This window comes from Sarcophilus harrisii, chromosome 5, assembly GCF_902635505.1.
Source record: "Sarcophilus harrisii chromosome 5, mSarHar1.11, whole genome shotgun sequence".
In the NCBI taxonomy this organism is placed as follows: Eukaryota; Metazoa; Chordata; class Mammalia; order Dasyuromorphia; family Dasyuridae; genus Sarcophilus; species Sarcophilus harrisii.
The window spans coordinates 36,648,058-36,667,476 of NC_045430.1; positions in this window are offsets into that span (position 1 = coordinate 36,648,058).

A 19,419-nucleotide genomic window follows, 5' to 3' on the forward strand; every position below is an offset into this window, starting at 1 on the left:
CATTGTCAGCATTTAAGAATCAAAAAACAGTTGCCCAGTTTTCCATGCTGAATGAAGATCATCACCATCTGGAGAGTATTACAACTCCGCCTAACGTTGTATTTTCTTTCTCTCCTTCTGACATCATTATTCTTGTCTTTGGCACCTCCTCTTCCATGTTCCTAATCCTGAACTGTGGCTTCTTCATTTCTCACAACTCCTGTGGACTCTATTTAAAAAATAATTGTTATATTAATTCCCCCCAAACTCTTTTTTTTTTAAATTTAATAGCCTTTTATTTACAGGTTATATGCATGGGTAACTTTACAGCATTAACAATTGCCAAATCTCTTGTTCCGATTTTTCACCTCTTACCCCCCTACCCCCTCCCCCAGATGGCAGGATGACCAGTAGATGTTAAATATATTAAAATATAAATTAGATGCACAATAAGTATACATGACCAAATTGTTATTTTGCTGTACAAAAAGAATCAGACTCTGAAATATTGTACAATTAGCTCGTGAAGGAAATCAAAAATGCAGGTGTGCATAAATATAGGGATTGGGAATTCAATGTAATGGTTTTTAGTCATCACCCAGAGTTCTTTCTCTGGGCGTAGCTGGTTCAGTTCATTACTGCTCCATTGGAAATGATTTGGTTGATCTCATTGCTGAGGATGGCCAGGTCTATCAGAACTGATCATCATATAGTATTGTTGTTGAAGTATATAATGATCTCCTGGTCCTGCTCATTTCACTCAGCATCAGTTCGTGTAAGTCTCTCCAGGCCTTTCTGAAAGGTCATTTCTAACAGAACAGTAATATTCCATAACATTCATATACCACAATTTATTCAGCCATTCTCCAACTGATGGGCATCCACTCAGTTTCCAGTTTCTAGCCACTACAAAGAGGGCTGCCACAAACATTCGTGCACATACAGGTCCCTTTCCCTTCTTTATGATCTCTTTGGGATATAAGCCCAGTAGTAACACTGCTGGATCAAAGGGTATGCACAGCCAAACTCTTCTCATTCTCACTTCTTGAATCCCAGGTCCTCCACATACTACATAGTTGAACTGCAATATCTTCCTCAATCCTCAAAGACCTTATAGCTCTTTCTGCTCTGGTGTCACCAACACTACCCAACATCATTTCCAAATCATTTTACTCCCTGCCTTTTATCCATTTTCAGTTAATTGCAAGTTCTGCCAAGTTCTATGAAGTGGCACAATAGAAAGAATGATGAGTCTGGAGTCAGAAAGAAAAAATTTTCCTAATCTTCAGAAATTTTCTGTGGGTCACTATTGCCTTATTGATTAAATATTTCCTGACTCCATTTGGGGTTTGCTTGACAGATACTAGAATAGTTTACTATTTTCCTTCTTCAAACTCATTTTACAGATGAGGAAACTGAGGCAAAAAGAATCAAGTAATTTGCCCAGAGTAGCACAGCTTGTTGATGTCAAGTTTTCCAGCCTCTAGGCCTGGCATTCTATCCACTGTACCACCTACCTGCTCAATTAAGTATAAATGCTTGGGTACAAAATCAGCAACCAGTCGTAGAACAATCCTATAACATCACCCTATAGTTCCACCCTTATCTTCACACTTCTATGATACATATCTTGTACCTTGGTCAAATTGATTCTCTTGCCATCCCCCATATTCATTCCACACTCTATTCATTATTGCTTGCTAGGATTTTTTTTTTTTTTTTTTTTTTTTTTTTTGCTTTGAATGCTTTTCACCCCATGCCTCCCAATTGTGTGAACCTCAATTCTCTTAAATGACACCTCCTCCATGAACCTTTCATTGATTCCCACATCCAGTTAGTAATGCTTTCTCCCTCAGATCTCACATGGCATTTTATGCTTCTTTAGTACAATTAATGATGTAACCTTTTGTATTTTAAGTACTGGTTTATGCCATATTGCCCCTTTTAGACTATAAAAGCTGGAATCTCTGTCTACAGTCTTTGTAGCTCCCTCAAGTCCTGTGCAACTAGTATAATGCTCTGAATCCATTAAGTGTCTAAATGAATTCTATGTACTAAGCAATCTCATAATAAATCTTTGATGTTGTTAACATTATCCTATCTTATAAATGAATGGGAAAAAATGTGGTCACAAGACCACTAAACAAGTAATCAGAAGGTCCCAGTTCTGTCACTAACTAGAATGGCCTCTAGGTAAATCATTTAACTTCTCTGGACCCCAGTTTTTCATGGGTAAATTAAAAGTACTAGAATAGGTTTTCCTTAAGAACACTTCTTGAGCTAAAATCTTTTTAGTATCAATAGAGGCAACTAAAGTGGAGCAAGTGGTGTTTTGAACTAAGGTACTCTATTTAGGAAGCAAGAACAGAGGGGGGGGAAAGGAAAAAACACATATTAAGTATGTATTATGTGCCAGGCACTGTATTAATCATTTTACAAATGTTGTCTTATTTGTTCCTTACAAAACCCTGGAAGATAGATGCCAGTATAACCTCCTTTTTATTATTGAGGAAATTGAGAAAGCAGACAGAATTGACTTATCTAGGATCACACACTGTATGAGATGCATTTGAATTCAAGTCTTCCTGTCTCTAGACCTAGCATTTATCCACTAAGCCACCTAGCTGCCTCATAGAACTTGACAGAATTTGCATCCCATTATAAATGCAGAAACTATTAAGCTTAGCACCTAATTAAAATGAATAATTCAAATTGATATTCTTCTATTAAAAGCTGAATTGAGCTTTTCACATGCCTAGCCCTTTCCACCCTGAGACCAGAGCTGAACAGAAATTTTGATCTTCAAATGAAAGTCTCAGAGAAGCATAAAAAGGCAAAGAGGGGGAAAAAAAGACTATATATTTTTAAAGGTTAAAATGTTTACATCCCTACATGGGAAGATGTAACTCTTGAGAACTGTATCTTTGTCAAGGCATTTAGAAGGGGTATACTTAGAGGGTGAAGGTATAAGTTTATTTTAATGTGATGATATAAAAAGAAATTAGGGGTGGAACAAGGATTATCCTGGGAGAAGAGGAAGGGAAAGACAAAATGGAGTAAATTTTGTCACATGAAGAGATACAAAAAGGAATGTCATACAATATTAGTTTGGCATAGAAATTTGTCTCATCTTCTAGGGAAGTAGGAGGGGAAAGGGGAAAGGAAAAGGGGAGATTAATAGAAGGGAGAGTAGAAGTAGAAGAAAGGGATAAGAAAGGAAGGTGTTTGAAAAAAGTTAGGGCAGACTGAGGGAGGTGGTGATGAGAAGCAAAACACTTGTAAGAAGGGAAAGGGTAAAAGGAGAGAGGAAAAACATAACCTGGGGAAAATAGGATGATGGGAAATACAGAATTAGTAATCTTAATAGTGAATGTGAATGGGATAAACTCTCCCATAAAATGGAAACAGATAGCAAAGTGGATTAAAGGCCAGAATCCTACAATATGTTATTTACAAGAAACACATTTGAAGGTAAAAGATTGGAGCAAAATATATTATGCTTCAGCTAAAGTTAAAAAAAAAAAAAAATCAGGAGTAGTGATCCTGACCTCAAATCAAGAAAAAGAAAACATATATCTAATTAAAAGAAATAGGAAAGAAAATTATATCTTGCTAAAGGGTACCATAGATAATGAAGTAATATCAGTAATAAATATATATGTGTCAAGTGATGATATAGCATCCAAATTTGTAGAGAAGTTAAGTGGGTAAGAAGAAATTGACAGCTAAACTATTCTAATAGGGGATCTCAACCTTCCTCTATCAGAACTAGATAAATCAAACCATTAAAATAGACCAAAAAAAAGAAGTTAAGGAGGTGAATAGAATTTTAGAAAAAGTAAGTATGATAGACCTTTGGAGAAAATTGAATGAGAATAGAAAGGAAGATACTTTTTTCTCAGTGGTATATGGCACCTACACAAAAATTCACCATGTATTAGGGTATAAAAACCTCAGTCAAATGCAAAAAGGCAGAAATGGTAAATGCATTATTTTTGGATCATGATACAATAAAAATTATGTGTGACAAAGAACCATAGAAACAGAAGAAAAATTAATTGGAAACTAATCCTAAAGAATGAGTGGGTCAAACAACAAATCATAGAAACAATAATTTCATCCAAGGAATGACAATAATGAGACAATAAATCAAAATTTATGGTAGCCAAAACAGTTCTTAGGAGAAATTTTAAGCATTTCTATTTCTAGATGCTTCCATTAATAAAACAGAGAAAGAGAAGATCAACGAATTGAGCATGCAACTAAAAAATCTAGAAAAAGAAACAACACAGCCAAATTACAAAGCTTCAAGGCTTCCCCAGAAAAAAATCCATCAGATTTAATGTAAACATGAAAGGGGATGGGATTAAATTTTGCTGCTAATTTTGCTAAAGAAGGTTTTATGTTCTCCCTGAATCAGAAATAGAGTGGTTAATAAAGATTAATGTAGAACTTTAAGGGACAATTGTATATCTTTTTAGGGGAAAATTTTTTTTTTCATTTTTATATAGACATGCTTTATGTAATTGATTCTAAAGCTCATCCTTAGATGGCAATGGTGGGTGTGAACCAAGTACAACACAGTATAAGCAAAGAACTCTAAAGAATCAAAGAAAAAAGATGTGCTCAGAGGTTTTGCTGGTATTTACATAAACCTTTAAGGTGTATAAAGTACTTCATATTTTATTTCATTTGAACCTCATAATTTACCTTGAAAAATAAGTGCTAACTGTTGTTATTTTATTGATGAGGAAACTGGGGTAGACAGAGATTAAGTGACTTGCCCAGGTTACTCATTTATATCAAAAGGAAGATTTGACCAACCTGAGACCTAATCCACTTCACCAACTAAATACCCTAGAGTGTTGTTTGTACTTCATTCTTAAAGAGAACTATGATATCAGGAATGTGATGCCATGACATGCAAACCAATTGAATTAAAGTGAGGGAGAGCTGTGCAAAGTCACCAGCCTTACTTCCTCTTCCAGAGACATCATGATCCACTGGCAAGATATAGATCACGACTAGCTACAGCTAGAGTTGGACTTGGTTTAAGATTACAACTCAAACAGGGTCAATAATCCCCCTCTAACTAGCCTTGTTCTGGAATTCAACTGACCTCCTCCTTGCCTATCTGGCAAGCCAAGGAATAGACATCTACTTTGTACCAGTCAGATATAATCCATATCCTTTCCTTTATTTCTAAGAAACTGTTAATCAGATCAGTGCTACCTTTGCTTCTGTGTAGAGCAAAGTAACCTATAGACCTATGATCCATTTAGTTCCTTGGTACTTCTAAATCATAGGGCTTAAGGACCACCATTTCTTTCTCCCTCATCATCATAACAATAGCTAGCACTAGAGAGCAGTTAAAAATGGACAAAATTCTTAACCTATACAGCCCCAGACAGGGGCTATTATTATCCCCATTTTATAGATAAGGAATCCAAGCAGAGAGTAGTCCCTTGACCTGGGTCACTATTAAATAGGAGTGATTTTAAGTGATAGAGTTGGAGAGAGTACTCAGATCTTCTCATTGTCCTATTACCTAAAACAGCTGCATCAATTATTCAAAACAGCACATAGGACAAAAAAGATTCTGTGCAACAATCAATCAAACAGGTATTTACTATTGTAATTTCTTATGTGTGTTTTTGATATACCTTCCTATTTATATATTTTTTGGTATTAAAATGTTTCCTGTTACTAAAACTTTCTAAGAATCCAGTTGGATTCAACTGTGAAGAGAATGGAATGGTTGGAGACAACATAAGAGTCTAGGGCAGTTTAGAATACTTATTAGAGATTAAATTTTTGTTACAGATTGTGCTCATCTTGGTAATGTAGGTTTATTATGCTTTATAATGTCCTGAGATATTTCATCACCACCTGCTCCTCCTTCTCTTCTACATCCTATTCCCCCAGGATCAGTTTTAGCAGAATTATTATTTGTTCTTCAAAATGGACCAGTGACATCTGAGATGATATTATGACTCCTTCCTGTAGTGGATTTAAGAGAGGAAGAGCTGTACAAAATCATCAGCCTCACTCTTTCAGAGCCATCAAAGTTTAGTGACATGTCAAAAGTCAGGATGACTGGCAGTGGCTGGGATGCAGTGAGTGATCTTGGCATCTTCTATGTCTGACCAAGCTCTAAACTTTCCATAGCTCCTGCTTTAGCTGCCTTCAGTGCCAATGGAACAAATTGTTCTCATCTGCCATTCTGCTGAGGGAAGTCTTCACAGATTTGGAGTAGATACCTCCCTAACTAACCAATGGGTTTGAGATCTATTAATTACCCTCAGATGAAGATTGGGTGAAGAACACAGGATGAGAGTTCAGCAAGCCCTCAAAGCAGAAGTGCTAATTTTCCATGAACACTCCATTTGTTTTAACAGTTTGTTCTAACAGCCATGAAGGTGGCTGAAGCAGGTGCTATGAAGCTTGGTCAGACATCAAAGAATCCAAGGTCATCCACAGCATCCGGACCATCACCAATCATCCTGATTTTTGTATTGCCACTAAACTTTGATAACTTTGGAAGAGAGTGAGGCTGATGACCAAGCAACTCTGCCTCATTTAAATCTAATTCACTGAAAAATTAATTCATCTCCACTCCCCTCCCCCATGATATCAGTAGTCTTCTTTAAAACAACAATTATGAGGCAGGATTCACACTCAGGTCTTCCTGACTCCAAATCCAATACTATCTATAATACCAATTATACCCATACTTCATATCCATCCCTGTCAGCCTTATCTTCCATTTGCCAACCCATTCTTCCCTATTCTTCCATTTTCCTTGAAGAACCTGTTGTAATGTTAACAAACTAACAAACTGCCCTTTTTATTTCTCCTGGAAATTACTTTGTTTTTCAATCATGTCTGACTCTTCAAGATCCCATTTGGGGTTTTCTTCACAATGATCTGAAGAGTTTTCATGAGTTCAAATCTAGCCTCTGATGTACTTACTAAGTGAATGATCATTCACTTAAAGCAAATCACTTAAACCTGTTTACCTCAATTTTCTCATCTGTAAAATGAGCTGGAAAAAGAAATGACAAACCACTTCAGGGTTGTTGAAATGACTGAACAAGAGGAATCTTAGTGAATCCTGGCCCACCACTCAATATATTGTGCCACCTAGCTTCCCTGCATTTATTTCTATGTATACATAGTATTTCTACCCAATAGAATATAAATTCCTTGAGGGCAGGGATTCTCATTTTATCTTAGCATTCCTAGGACATAGCCCAATTCCTGGCACCACAAAATAGGGTGAAGCATTATTATTTCATTGGTCTCCTTCACCAGAATTATTAGTGATTAGTATATCAGAGTGATCAGTATATCATTACTTTATCACTCCACTGACATAGGTTGGCACATCCTCTGCAACTTAAAAGTCTTAGAGAGTTGCCTAGAGTTCTAAATAGGGAGGGGGGTCACTTGCCATGAGCCACAAAAAATGGTGAAGATGTGTCAGATGTCTCCCTGACTCTCTATCCATGATCTCATACTGTCTCTAATAACAAGGCTTTAATTTAATTTTTAAATTTTTAAATAGCTTTTTATTGACAAAACATATGCATGAGTAATTTTTCAACACTGACCCTTGCAAAAACTTATTTCAACTTCTCCCTTCCCTCTACCCCCTCCCCTAGATGGCAGGTAGTTCTATACATGTTAAATATGTTAAAGTATGTTAAATACAATATATGTATACATATTTTTACAGTTGACTTGCTACACAAGAAAAATCAGATTTAGAAAGAAGGTAAAAATAACCGGGGGGGGGGGGGGGGGAAACAAAAATGCAAGCAAACAATAACAGAAAAAGTGTAAATGTATGTTGTGGTGCACACTCATTTCCCAGTGTTCTTTTCCTGGGTGTAGCTGGTTCTGTTCATTACTGATCAATTGGAATTGATTTGGATCCTCACATTGTTGAAGAGAGCCACTTCTATCAGCATTGATCCTCATATAGTATTGTTGAAGTGTATAATGACCTCTTGGTTCTGCTCATTTCACTTAGCATCAGTTCATGTAAGTCTCTCCAAGCCTCTCTGTATTCATCCTGCTGGTTATTTCTTACAAAACAATAATATTCCATAACATTCATATACTACAATTTATTCAGTCATTCTCCAATTGATGAGCATCCATTCAATTTCTAGTTTCTAGCCACTACAAAAAGGGCTCCCACAAACATTTTTGCACATACAGGACCAGGGCTTTAATTAAAAAAAATTTTTTTTTAAATGAACATGAATTGAAATTGGGCTGGTTACTTAGTAACAGATAGAAATAACCAATGAATAGCTTTTATGCTATCAAAAAAAAAAATAACAGGAAGGCTCTCAACATATTACGTTGACCACTTGGGATTCCATGGACAAGACTCACCCAAAAAATGGGCAGGCAGTAATGACTATAATTCACATGGTATGAGGAGAATTTTTGTCAGTTGAGATCCAGATCCACTGTGGTACCTGAGTATGTTTTCTGTGAATTGGATAATACAGATGGCCTACAAAGAATACATTCTAAATTAATAATGATAATAGCACACTTTAATGTCTTCTACTAAATCCAGAAATATTACTATAACTTTGTTCTTCAAAGAACATATCATTTCATTTTCAAACGGTATAATGAGTAGCAGTAGCCTGGATAGCCCACAGCCGGCATAAGGACATAATGTGATTAAAATAACAAAATCCTCTTTTTTCCCTTTTATGTGTTTGCAAAAAAAAAAAAAAAAAAAAAAAAAAAAAAAAAACCATGAATTTAGTTTCAATTTGTATTTTACTGTTCCAAACTAAGGCCTTTTTAAGTTCCTTCATATTCAAACTTTTCATTAGAAAGCAGGAAGAAGGAAAATGTCAACCAAGAGATAGAGAGTCTTATTTGTAGGACAGCACTGATTGAAGATTGTAAAGAAAGATAAGAAGGGGCTAAGTTATGAAGGCTTTGAATGCCAAAAAGAGACTGTTACAAAGAAGGATATATGTCCATCTAATTTGCTGTCATACAAATATCAATCAATCAATTAATTCAAGAAACATGTATTAAGTGCTTACTATGTGCCAGGATGCAAAAGAGAGAAAAGCCATAAAACAGCTCTTGCTTACAAGGGGTATTCCAAACTCTATTCCACATTCCAATAGAGAATATAATAAATAAATCAGAACATATAGCCCAAAGGGCAACGAGAGCATACCTTTTGATTCGTCAATACCATTACTGTGTCTTTATCCTAAAGATATCATAAAAAGGGAAAAGGACCTACACATATAAAATATTTATAACAGTTCTTTTTGTGATGACAAAGAATTAGAAATTGAGGGAATAGCCATCAATTGAGAAATGATTGAATAAGTCATTGTATGTGATTATGATAGAATACTATTGTACTATAAGAAATAATGAGCAGGCAGATTATTAGGAAAGCTTAAATGAACTAACTGATGCTGAGTGAAATGAGTAGAACCAGGAGAATACTGTGCAAAATAACAGCAGTGTTGTGTAATGATCAATTGCAACAGACTTTAGTTCTTTTCAGTGCTAGAGTGATCCAAGACAATTCCAAAAGACTCATGATGGAAAATGTTGATTAAATCCAAAGAAAGAATTATAAAGTCTGCATGCAGATCCAAGTATGCTATTTTCACTTTCTTTTTTTAAAAGTTAGGAGAAAAATTTGGAACTTAAGATCTAATAAAAAGTAAATGTTGAAAACTTTTTACACAAAATTTGGGGAAAATATTATTTATAAAACAATTTAAAAAAGAAAAATGCACAGCATATTTCAAATCAGAGTTGTTTAGGCTTTTTGAGGAGAAGAGCATGTATGTGTGTGTGGGGGGGGGGAGGGATAATCTCTAGGCCTTAAAACAATTCTTGACACATAGTGGATGCTTAATAAATGCTTGTTGATTTGACTTGATTGGAAAAAAACCATACAAGACTTATGTATGCATCATAGATGGAAAATAATGTCAGAGTGGAATGATCAAGTGACTGGGAAGACCTGAAAAATATAGGATTTAAGGTGAGCATTCAGAGAAGGCTGTCAACTCAAAGACTGTCAAGGGACAGGTATTCCAGATATGAGGCACTTACTTTCCAAAAGTAAAGTGATGGGAGATTATGATTTGTTTGAGGAATAGAAGAAGAGTGATATCCATGGATAATAAGTGTATGGAAATGAATTAAGTGTGAAAAAACTAGAAAGTTTAGAACAGACTTGGTTGTAAAGAGCCTTAAATGCGAAATAGATGGCTTTACATTTGATCCTGGAGATAACAAGGAGTGACAAAATTTATTGAGTATGGGAGTGATATAATTAGAACTACAAATTAAGAAAATCATTTTGGTAGTTGGGTGGGGACAGATTAAAGTGAGGAAAGAACTGAGGCAAGAAGATCAATTAAGAGGTTATTGTATTATATAAGCAAAAGTGACAAGGGTCTGAAATAGGACCCTTATTTAGTTATTTAGTGGTGAGATGGAAATTTATATAAAACATGTAAAGGTAAAAAGTGATCAGGTTTGTCAGTAGACTAGATATGTAGCTTGAATAACGGGCTGAGGATGACAGTAAGAAAGTGAACCTGGATGATTAGGAATGACAAACATGAGAAGTTCAGAGAGGGATGGTTTGAAGAGGAAAATAATGAATTTCATTTGGGACATGTTGATGTTGAGTTGCCCACATAGCATCTAATTTAAAATGTCTGAGGCAATTGGAAATGAAACTTAAAAGAGAGATTGGGTTGGAGAAATAGATTTATGAATCATCTGCATAGAGATGATAATTGAACCCATGAATCCTGCGGGGATAACCCAGTGAGAGAGAATAGTGGGAAAACATAAAAGGTTCTGAAAGGAAGCTTTGAGAGGAATGATACCCCCAGGTGGCAGGTGTGACCAGGCTTAAGATCCAGCAAGGGAGACTAAGACAGAGTACTAAGAGAAAGAGAGCCAATATAGAAGAGTAACATGAAAACTGAGAGAGGAGAGAATAGCCAGCAAGAGGTGGTTCAAAGTGTCCAATTCTGTAGAAAGCTCAAGAAGGAAGAAGATTGCAAAATGCCACTGGATTTGCCATATAAGTGATCACTGGAAGCTTTGGAGGGAATAGTTTCCACTGAATCATAAGATCAGAATCCAAGTTAAGGATTTCAAGGGATTTAGAAGAGGCACTGGGTATGAATTATTTTTTTAAGTAGTTAAGCAGACTAAGAAAATAAAGAGATAGGATGATTGTGGTGTTGATAGGACCAAGTGGGCATTTTTTTTTGAGGATGGGAAAGATATGGGCATGATTGTAGGAGGCAGGCAGCTAGGTGGTACAGTAGATGGAGCACCAAGCCTGGAGACAGGAAGACCTGAGTTCAAATGTGGCTTCAGATACTTACTAGAAGTGTGACTCTAGATAAGTCATTAATTGTTTACCTTGTATTCCACATCTGTCAAATGAGCTAAAAAAGGAAATGGCAAAGCACTCCAATATTTTTGCCAAGAAAACCCCAAATGAGTTCAAAAAGCATCAGTCACAGATGAAAACAACTGAATAACAACAAGGAAGGAACTAATAGATAGAGACTGAAAATTATTGAGAATGGGAAGGGACAATCTGTTGAAGAGGATGGAGTGGGATGGTATCAAACAGGCATATAAAAGAACTGACCTTGACAAAGGGAAGGAACTCCTCTTCATCATAGATTTCATAATAGTGAGAGAAATAATAGTTGGAGATGATGTCAGAGAGGTGTGAAATGAAGAAAAAGGAAGAAGAGGAAGTTCTCAGCAGTTGGTCCCAATTTTTTCATTAAAATATAAGTTGAATATTTAACATGTATTGGACTATCTGCCATTTAGGGGAGGGGAGGGGGGAAAGGAGGGGAAAAGTTGGAACAGAAGGTTTTGCAAGGGTCAGTGTTAAAAAATTACCCATGCATATGTTTTGTAAATAAAAGCTATAATAATAATAATTTTTTAAAAGAAAATTTGAATCAGATAAGGGGAAGCAATGGTATAGGATAGATCTCTTTGTACAAGATAATTCCACAGGGTCAGCTTGCTCCTCCCTAGGTCCCAGTTAGAAACTAGGGACATGGTCTTTTGCTAGAGTCCGTCCACACCATCATAACCACAGAATCTACAAAATGAAAGGAATCCCCAAGAGCATCTATTTCAATTTGTTACTGACCAAGAATCATTCCACAGCCTCAATCTATTCATTAACAAACATTGATGAAACACTTACTATTTACTCTTCCTTCAGCTAGGTGCTAAGGATACAAAGGCAAAAAGTAGTTCTGCCCACAAGGAGCTTATATTTTAGAATGTACTTAAACTGATACATCAGACAGATGGAACCTCCCCAACTAATCTTTCCCTGTTTTGAGGCATTTACAAATTTGGTAAGCAAAACATCAAGGGCATTGACTAAGTCATTGGTATTTTCCATGATATGCAGTTTGTTAATACAGTGGTTCATGTGTTGTCTAACAGGGCACACAGAACAGAAGAACAATCTCTCTAGTCTTGGTCATTACAAGCTCAATGAAGCCCCAGAGAGCTTTCATTAGCTTTTATGGTTGACACTGGGCACTGATTTAATATCATTCCTTCCAGGGAACTGCAAAGTCAGCAAGCAGAGGGGAAAAATATTGACATTGGGATCAGTAGACTTGTGGACAAATCCCAGTCCTGTCACATTTATTTATCTGTGTGAAATTGGGAACATCATTTTCTTGGACCTTATTTTCCTCATCTACAAGGAAATCGATCCAGATGATCTCTTATCTATCTTTAAATTTATGGTTCTATGAAATGTTCTCTGAGGAAACTGATCAACTGAATCTAACCTACTTATCATTTATAGACCTGACCTTAGATATAGCTATTAGAAGTTAATCTATCCCCCAAGCAAATGAAAAATAAATGGCAAATTTATACTTTATATTTCAGATGTCTGACCTGCTGCTGCCTTTGATAATATTCCAATTAACACCTAATATACAACCCCCACAAGCTTCTGTTTGGCCATCTCTCAACTTGTTATTAACTACAATTTAATCACCAGAATAATTCCTTGACAAATTTTCAATTATCTTTCTATTCAGCAGCTTTCTTCCTTGTCCTTGGTTTGTTTGGTTGGTTTGTGTGTGTGTGTGTGTATAACTTCAAATTGTCCACTATTTCTTTTCTGGGTGCTCCCCCCTTTTTTGTCTTTAGTATAAATTTTAAACATATCCATCAAAAGAAAGGGTTTCCCCCAATTGAGCTTGGCACTTTCACCTTTTTAGTTTTTGATTAGCTGAATTATTTACAGATCTACAATATAAGCCACTGAGCAGCCTTGCCTGAAGCAAGGTATGTAACTTTAAAAGAATATCACATTCTGGAGAGCAATGTGGAACTATGCTCAAAAAGTTATCAAACTGTGCATACCCTTTGATCCAGCAGTGCTTCTACTGGGCTTATATCCCAAAGAAATCTTAAAAAATGGAAAGGGACCTATATGTGTATGACTGTTTGTGGCAGGTCTCTTTGTAGTGGCCAGAAACTGGAAACTGAGTGGATGTCCATCAATTGGAGAATGTCTGAATAAATTGTGGTATATGAATGTTATGGAATATTATTGTTCAGTAAGAAATGACCAGCAGGATGATTTCAGAAAGGCCTGGAGAGACTTACATGAACTGATGCTGAGTGAAATGAGCAGGACCAGGAGATCATTATATACTTCAACAACAATACTATATGAGGATCAATTCTGATGGACATGGCCATCTTCAACAATGAGATGAACCAAAGCAGCTCCAACAGAGCAGTAATGAATTGAACCAGCTATACCCAGTGAAAGAACTCTGGGAGATGACTATAAACCATTACATAAAATTCTCAATCCCTCTATTCTTGTCCACCTGCATTTTTTATTTCCTTCACAGGCTAATAGTATACTATTTCAAACTCCAATTCTTTTTGTACAGCAAAATAAGTTAGGACATGTATGCTTATATAGTATTTAATGTATACTTTAACATACTTAACATGTATTGGTCAACCTGCCATCGGGGGGGAGGGGATGGGGGGAAGGAGGGGAAAAATTGGAACAAAAGGTTTTTTGCAATTGTCAATGCTGTAAAATTACCCATGCATTTAACATGTAAATAAAAAGCTATAATAATAAAAAAAGAAAAAGAATATCATTTAGAGGTTCCAAATATGAGGAAAAATAGAGGGGCTCAACTGTATCCTCTGGGGAAAGGCAGAACAGAATAGAGCCAATCTGACTAAGAATAGCAAGCATCTTTGGGTCTATTGCCAGATTTCACTATGAATCACTCTGAAATAAGATTCACCTTTTACCTGTGTTGTATGTCCTTCATTCTTGAAGAAGATCATGACATCAGGAAGGTGATACCATGTCATACAAATTAATCACATTTAAATGAGGGATGGCTGTGCAAAGTCATCTGCCTCACTTTCTCCTCCAGAGTCATCTGTAGTCCAATGGCAAAGTATAGATCAGGAAAACTGGAAATGGCCCTGAATGGAGTAAGAGAATGTGGCTTTAAGCTCAGGTTTTTAATTTAGGTTTTAGTTTGACTGAAGCAACTGCCCATTCAATGATTAAGGATAGGTAAGAAATGAGGAATGAAAATAATATCCCTTGATCCATATTGAGTCTCCATAATTCTGTCTCTGGATGCAAATGACATTTTCTATCTAAAGTTTATTGCAATTGCAGAGGATCACTGACTTGCTGAGAAGAGCTAAATTTATTATAGTTGGTCATCACATATTCTTGCTATTGCTATGTACAATGTGTTCCTGATTCTGCTCAATTCACTCAGCATCAATTCATATAAGTCTTTCCAAGATTTTCTGAAATCAACTTGCTCATCATTTCTTATTGAACAATAGCATTCCATTATACATACCATAACTTATTCAGTTATTCTCTAATTTGTGGGCATCCACTCATTTTTCAATTCCTTGCCACCACAAAAAGAGCTGCTACAAACATTTTTGCACATGTGGGTCCTTTTCTCTATTTTATGATCTCTTTGGAATACAGATCTACTAGTGGTACTGCTAGATCAAAGCATATGCACAGTTTTATAGCCTTTGGGCTATAATTGTTCTCCAGAATGGGTAGATTAGCTCACAGCTCCACCAACACTGCATCAATTTCCCAGTTTTGATATCGACTCTAACATTTATCATTATCTTTTACTGTCATCTTAGCTTATCTGAAAGGTAAAAAGTGGTATCTTAGAGATATCTTAATTTGCATTTCTCTAATCAATAGTGATTTATAGCATTTTTTCATGTGGCTATAGATGGCTTTAATTTCTTCATCTGAAAATTGTTCATATACTTTTACCATTTATCAACTTATATTCTTGCTTTTTTTGCTTTTTTCCCCGAGGCGATTGAAGACAAGTCACTTAAGTGACTTGCTCAGGGTCACACAGCTAGGAAGTGTTAAGTGTCTGAGATCAAATTTGAACTCAGATCCTCCTGACTTCAGGAAGCTCTAGTGGTCTATCCACTGGGCTACCTAGCTGCCCCTCAAGTTGTATTCTTATAAATTTGGCGCAATTCTCCACATATTTTAGAAGTGAGACAATCAAAATGTATATTTCTTTGGGCAGAACAGCTTTCTTTTCCTACATGTGTTAAAAAAAAAAAAAAAAAGGAAAGAATGAGTGTGGTGAGGTGAAGGTGTAGTGGTATACCCTTGTGATCCCTATTACTTTGGAAGTTGAGGACTGTGTCTTTCAGGAGTTCTTAGCTACAGTCGGCTATGCTATCGGATTCATAAATATATTAACAATATGGTGAATATTCAAGGGTAAAGTCTTGAAGGACAAATGAGCCTAGGTTAGAAATGGACCGGTCAAAGTGACTGGGATGAACAATAATAGGATTGAGGTTATGAGTGGCCATTGCAATTTAACGCTCTAAAAAAAGAGAACATTCTCAAACGGGTAAAATGATTTGGGGAATATTACAATACTTTAAAAATATGGCTTAATGATTCAAAAATTGTTATATAGGATCACAAGAGATGGAAAGAACCTTAAATCTAATCTGAGCCAGGCCATCTCTCAAACCCTGAAACTTTTTCATTCCAAACTTCTCAGTTTATCCATGAGGAAACTAAGACCCAGAAAAGTTACTTATACTTAGTCAACCCAGGATCACATGGTAAGTAAACAGTCAGAATTTTACTTTTAAAAAAATGAAAAGCAAAAAGTGCAAGAAACACTTTTTTTTATACTGAGGTAGTATATAAATTGGAAAATACTTTGTAAATTTAAGATTTTTAGTGATTTGTTCTTGGTGGTGTGGGTGCAGCAAGAGGTAGTTTAATAAGAACTCAGATTACTGGTATATAGAACTAGAGAAGAGCTTACAACTCATCTATCTAGTCTAACCTCTGCATTTTTTTCAGATGAATCTAGAGAGGTTAGACAACTTATTGAAAGTAATTTATAAGTGGAATTGTAACTGAAGTCCTTTGGCTTCAGAACTAGCATTGGTTTTTCTATGTGGCAGGCTATTACACAGTAGATTTGCAAGCCCAGAAGGACTGCATTGTTTTATGTCATCTTTGTATCCCTTGAACATAATACTTTCTTTAGATTTTTAGATAGGTCTCAAGTCTCATTTTGTAAGAGTGCATCCTTTGATGCAGACTGCAATGCCTCAGATGCCTTTTTATCCTATAAGATTTTTATCTGTCCATCCAGATATTTCCAAAAAAGGGTTATCATTGGGAAGGAAATTTAATAAGTATTTAGCCAATTTTTAAGGAACCATTTAATTAATTATTATTGATAAGAAAATAAATTAATTACCAAAACTAAGCCAAAGGTCATTAACATGATCAATCAATCAATCAATTACTTATTAAGTACCTGTTATATCACGGTACTGGGCATACAAAGACAAAATAAACAGATTCTTACTTCAAGAAACTTTCTTTTTGGGGGGGAAAAATTTAAACACAAATGTGTGTGTGAAGAGAGAGATAGAGAGAAAGCAAGAGACACAGAGAGCGAGAGCAAGAGCGAAAGATACAGAGACAGAGACAGAGAGAGCTTTAACTATATGTAAAACACTATACTAGAGACAGAAAGTTGGATTAAATATGGTCCCTCACCTCAGGATTCTTGCAGTCTAGTTGAGAAAAGGAAATAAAACAAGTATTTATGGACAAAATATGGAACAGTTGATGGGACTGTTGAAAGACAAACAGAGCAATAAACTTGTTAGAGCTCTGAATTGATCTGATCATTCTAGAAACAATCCAGAATTACGCTTTAAAAAAAAAAAAGATGAAGACCACAAGGAAGTCAAAAACAAAAAGAAAGTACACATATGCCAAAATATTCACAGTACCATATTTTGTAGTAGCAAAGAACAGTAATAATAGCTAACATTTATAAAAGGATTACTATGGTCAAGAACTCTGCTAAACGCTTTACAATTGTTAACTTAATTGATCTTCACATAAACCCTGTGAAGTAGATGCTATTATTATTCTCATTTTATAGATAAGGAAATTGAGTTTAAGTCATTTGCCCTGAATCACACAGCTAATTAAGTGTCTCAGACAGAATTTGAACTCAGGTTTATAAGCTATTTTTACTTCCTGATCCTGAAGAATATTTTCCAATATGGTTTTCATATTATCCCCACTTTTCACACCAAAATTGTTGATTATCAAGACAAACACCTATTTTGTGGATAGAATCTTGTCAAATGCATCATAAGCTTTCATTTGATTGATTTTAGAACCTATCAAGGACAAAATTAGCACATGACAGTGATTGAGAAAATCACAGGGTGGGAGAGGAGGATAATTTTTTTTTTTTTACTTTCAATATTATTTTTTCCAATTAAATGTAAAGACAATTTTAAACATTTATTTTTACAAAATTTTGAATTCCAAATTTTTCTCCCTTTCTCCCCTCTTTCTTCCTTAAGACAGTAAGCAATTTGATATAGGTCATATATGTGTGTGAGTGTGAAAAGTTAGGTTTCCACAGATAACTGTCAAAATAGGATGAAGGAAGGGATGAAATATATTGTTAATTATTGTGTGAGTCACGGAACTGGCTAAACAACAAAGTTCCTGACAAGGGTCCCAGGTCTAAATGCACCCAAACTGACTAGGGCACAAGCCTTTTGCCATATGGAATGGGCGAATAAAGAGGATGATAAATCAGACCAACTGTAACTCAGATTGTAAATCCAACCAATCCAGACTTTGAAGGAAGGGATGAGGAACCAAACTAACAGTGTAAAACTTGTTCCTGTTTCTGCATTCAGTATATATCTTACCCATGAGCACACCAACTTTTCATGAAAATCCCTGAATAAAGGATTCTTCTCTCACTCTAAAAGAATGTTGGTTGTAACACTATTCTTGCAACTAGGGAAACAGTGGGTAGTAGCAGCTCATCCCAGGCTTACTTCCCAGCTCTGCTGAGTTCCATTGGGACTTTTTGAAAACATATGTAAAAAAAAGAAGCAAACCAAAAGGGGGAAAAAAAAAAACATAAAAAAATTAAAGCAACTACTATGCTTCAATCTTCGTTGAGAATAGATTAATTCTTTCTCTGGGTATGGACAACATTTTGTACCGAGTCTTTTGAAATTGTCTTGGATCATTGTATTGCTGAGAAAAGCTAAGTCATTCACAACTGATCTTTGCACTATGTTGCTGTTTTTGTGTACAATATTCTCTTATTAAAGTGGGATAATTTTTGCCTGAGGAAATGGAAATCAGGCTCAAATTAGACCATCAAACTAAATCTATACCCAGTCTAGTTCTGCAATCACAAAACTGTTACTATTCTGTAATTTATAATCTTAGGTGCTTGGGACATAGAGCTTAATGGGTTATAGTCATGACATATATACATGTGGCTCAGACACAGGGTAGACTGAGGCAGGGCTGGAGGCAGGATTCTGAGAGCAGGACAGGATGAGCCTCTGGAGAGGGGATGACATAATCAGGGGGAAGCACTCCAGACATGGGGAAAGGCATCTTGATAAGATGGTATCTGACATTCCAATGGCTTGGCATGGGGAGAGGCATTCTGATATTCTAAAACATAAAATCTTTTATCTTTATCAAGTATTCTGATAAAGAAGGAGGGGAGGTTTTGCAGAACTAAGAAGCAGGGAAACTGAGGCAGGATTGAGTCAGGATAATTAGGGAAACTGAGTCAGGACACTAAAAGAGAACTGTGGCATAACAATCAAAACTACTCCTTTGCCAAGGAATATCTTTGCCAAGAAAACTTCAAATGAGGTCACAGGGAGTGGGGTGGGGGTGGGGGGGAAGAGAACAATAAAGCTAATGCAATAGAAACAACCTTTTATTAAGCACCTATTATGTGC